The 4,334-nt window shown below is 45.1% G+C and overlaps 1 long non-coding RNA gene across 1 annotated transcript in view; it reads right to left on the reverse strand.

Moving 5' to 3' along the window:
* Positions 1-1,040: 1,040 nt before the first annotated feature.
* LOC116069858 overlaps positions 1,041-4,334 on the reverse strand; it is a 50,871-nt gene continuing 47,577 nt past the window's right edge. The window contains exon 2 of the long non-coding RNA XR_004110171.1: positions 1,041-1,359. This is a non-coding gene — a long non-coding RNA (uncharacterized LOC116069858). The remainder of the gene's footprint in view (positions 1,360-4,334) is intronic.

A 4,334-nucleotide genomic window follows, 5' to 3' on the forward strand; every position in this document is an offset into this window, starting at 1 on the left:
CTCAGAGCAACCATGACACCAGACACCATCCTGAAGCCTGACCAGCGCCTTTCTTCTTGGACTCCCGTGGAACAGGGGAAGGTGCCTGTTCCAATGGGCACTGGAGAATGACCATTTGGTATCTGGAGACTCTGAAAGCTCCAGAAGAATCAAGTTAAAGAGTAACCTCTGGAGGTGGTCTTGGGGACTAGAAATCTTCCTGCCAAGGCTGAGGTACTGGCAGACCTGGGCTTTTTTGTGAATGTTTGGAAGTGCATCAGTACCTGGAGCCTATGGAGGTCAGATAAAGGTTTCAGATTCCCTACAGGTGGGGTTACAGACCACTGTGAGCTATCATGTGGATGACTGGTTGTTGAACCCAAGGCCTCTGGAAGAACAACTAGTGCTCTTAACCATGAAGCGTTCTCTCCAGGCCCTAGCTCCAGGACTTGGTAATGCAATTGCTTAGAATTCAAAGCTAGGCTGTAGAGACACAAAGCCCAGAAGGCAAACTCAGATGCTAACATGAACACTAAATAAGTGAAGCTAAATTCTTTCAGGATATGCACATTTTCTCTTGTCTACAAAACAGAAAGACATCCTTCGATTCAGCATGAAACCAGTCTGTATCATGTTTCTTGGTCTAGATTTTGTTTTCTCACTCATGAAAGGATTGTCGGTAGAAGTATATGTGTCCTTCCCCATCATCATCATCATCATCATCATCATCATCATCATCATCATCATCATCATCACTGTCACCACCATCACCACCACCACCATCACCACCATCATCACCACACACACACACACACACACACACACACACACACACATACGCACACACACACACAGCATGAGCCAGCCACAAAAACTGGAGAAGTGACCATGTATGCTCAGCCAGAGTGCTGGGCATGTGGTAGCAGTAGGTAATGGACAATTTAGGGAACTGGATCACAATCAGTCTTTCTTGACCATGGTTTTGCCTGTCACATCCACTATACCAGGCTGGCTGGACCTGAAGGTACCATCTACAATAACTTTGTGTTCAGAGCTAGACATCTGAGTGAGCACACACTTGTAATTCCCAGCACTTCAGAGGTTAAGCAGATTCAAGGGCAACCTGAGCTGATGGGGAGGCCTTGTGTGGTCACCCCCTGCCCTAGGGAGTGCAGAGAATGTACATCCAGCAAGTCAACTCCTGCCAGTTGTCCAGGTATCAGTCAAAGATCCATGGCTGCACTGCATACATAAGGAGACCGAAGCCCAGACAAGGAAAACAACTTGCTAGAAGAAGTAGATATTGGATTGAATGGCTGAGAGTAGAGTTCAGCGGTTTGTTTTCCTGGAGTATGGCAGGCCATGGGTTCAATCCCAGCACTGTAAAAGACAAACACATCTCATTAGAGTTAAACTTACCAGTGTGTTTCATCATCTAAGGACCACAGCTGTCTCTCCTAGGTTGTTGGTCTTCCTAGGAACCAGCACACAGGCTCTACTACCCTTCATCAGTCCTTGGTCCTCCCAGACTCAAGTCAAATGTCAGCTTTCTTGCAACCCTCCTATTTGCCCATATGCATGGAGGACATCGGTCATGCTGTGTCTTGCCTTGTGTTTTAATGTCTTGGTTATTTCTTTAGTGACACTACTCTGCACTTCTGGAAGGTCAGGATACTGGAACTTTTATCTGGGGATCTCTAGAACTCAGTGACATGTCTGACACATAGTAGGTAGCCAGCGATTAGTTCTCATGGATCAAATAAGGCATAAGCAAGGAAAATGCGTTCTTTAGCGTTACTACCCCCACCCCACTCCTGTCAATGTCTCACTCTTGTAGCCCAGGCTGGCCTGGAATTCAATACAAAGACCAAGCTAGTCTCAGACTTTATAGATTCACTGGTTTCTGGCCACCAGGCAGTGGGTGAAAAAGGAAAGAAGCTGAAGTAGAAGTAGGTGACAGTAAGCAGTTCTCAGGTACTTGAGCATGGAATCCCAAGCTACCTCGGAAGCTGAGGCAGGATGGTCATGAGTTCAAGGGTAGCTTGGGCAACTTCGTGAAACCCTGTCTCAAAATAAAAGGTAGAAAGAGGGTTGGTGTAGCGCTTGAAACCCTAAGTTCAGTCACCCCAAATTTTTAAAAAATGGGTGGGGGAGGGCAAGGAAAAGGGAAAGGGAGCAAGAGAGACAGTAGAACAGAGAAGCTTAACAAGTCCTTACTGTCATTGTCATTTTATGTGTGACCCTGAGCAAGTCATATAATTCAGGCACTCAGATGCTCTTGTCTATAAAATGAGTCCACAAAAGTTATGACATCAAGGGAACTGCAAGGGTTTTATGGGACAATGGACATGAAGCACTTGGGCAGAGTACACGACACATAGTAGGTACACACTATTAAATACTAGTTAATCATGTGATGAACATAGAGACACTAACTGGCTTTTCCCTCTTCATCCTCCTGAAATAACAACATGACATCAGCTGAGGCTGGCAGAATCCTCAGGACAGTGGAGGTGTGACAAGGACTCTGGGATCTAAGCTGCAGCCCTGCTTTTTCTTGCTCTGAGGTGAGGCAGTAGCATCTTCAGCAGCCAAAGAGGTGACAGTGTATCCCTGATTTTCTCAGCAGGGTTTTGCTTGTATAACCCTCCTTGCAAGTTCACTATCGGTCCAGCTCCCAGGGTTAGCAGGCAGAAGGCACTGCCCGAGTGGGAGCCTTTGTGTGGACTGGTATGTCTCCTGTCCAGGAATACAAACAGCTGACCATCACTGTGATACCTGTGATCATCCTAGGAAGACAGCCAGCCCTCACTATGTCAACAATCCTGAGCTAATAGGAGGTGCTCCTGATGGCCCTCCACAATCCTAGGCACAAAGAACACACGTTCAATTATTGCTATTTATTAGCAGCAGTAATGACAACAGTTGTCACTCTTCTCATTTGAAGTTCGTACATAATAAGGCAATCCCGCGTTTAATTTATAGCCAAACAGAAGAGCTGATGAAGAGAAATGAACAGTACTGTGTGTATTGCAGGACAGCATCTCAGTTGTGTTTGCATTTGGAACAGAAGTTGTGGCAAGCCGAAGGATTAAACTGCCAGGAAATCATTTTACAAATTTCAAAATGTCAAGTGTTCTGATACAGCTCACGATTTTATCTTCTTATTTTGACAGGAAGCCATGTGTGGTCACCTCCATCTTAGAACGAGTGAGGGAAGCCGGGAAGCCCAAAATCAAAGGTCCTGACCAGCCATCTTTTCATCCTGCACGCTTGTACGACAGAGCGTAATAGACATTTTCCTTCACACGAAATAATAAGAGCAGTACTTATCGCACAGTGCCTCCAGCCAGTGGCAAAAAGAAATTAGAAAAGTCCAATGAAGCTGAGAAGTAATTAATCATTATACAGTGGGGCCTGTCAAATCGGAAGGGTTCTTCCAGCTGATAGTGTTCCGCAACTCAATTTAGACTGATAGAAATTAGAATTTTTTTTTTTAACCTCTGGCAAAAACAAAAAGACCAACGTTTGCACAAACGTGGCCAACTGTTGGCTCTCTCCTCAGCCTGACCCATTTACAGTGATGTCTGCATCAAGTTTCAGCCAAACCAAGACTGAAGCAACATCACTGGCTCCTCAAGGCAAAATCACAACTATGCGTTTTAACCTCCCCCTATCTCCACGCATAAAGCCTTCCCTGTCTAAGAGAAATTAAAGCATGATTCTATTGATCAGCTTGGCTGATCTCCCCAAAGAGGTGAGGGGTGAGAGGCTTCACCAGGTTCTGTAATGAGTCCGGGCTCTTTGGAGATCAGGTAAAATAAATAAAATGGGTTTAGTAGGAGCCACTGAAGGCTTTGGCAAAGAGAAGTAAGATGATCAACTTCTGTCAGATTTTTGAGCCCCGAGGGCCAGGTGGGTCAGGGAAAGATGGCATCCTCTTAAGCAAAGGCAACCACCCCACCCCCACCCTGTTACTCATACTAATGGCCAACATTGCCTGCATTTCCACCAACCAAGACCACGAAGTGTGGTGTCATGACACTCTAAAGGGACAAGACCATATAAGGTTTGAGAGCATCACCAGAGTAGGAGCAGACATCTTGGACTCCAACATCTAACAGAACCAGAAAAGATGGTCAGTGAGTGACCAGACAATAAGGAGAGGTGGGTCCATGGAGACATAGAATGTACTTGTCTTTCCTAAAAGAGCGTTGCCATGTAGGCCCAAGGCAGTTGTCACTCAGAGGCAATTCATATGGACATTTGCCAAATATTCCAATTTGACATTTTCTTTTTTTTTTCTTTCTTCTTCTTCTTCTTCTTCTTTTTTTTTTTTTTTTTTTTTTTTTTTT

Source organism: Mastomys coucha, unplaced genomic scaffold (genome assembly GCF_008632895.1).
Source record: "Mastomys coucha isolate ucsf_1 unplaced genomic scaffold, UCSF_Mcou_1 pScaffold22, whole genome shotgun sequence".
NCBI lineage: Eukaryota > Metazoa > Chordata > Mammalia > Rodentia > Muridae > Mastomys > Mastomys coucha.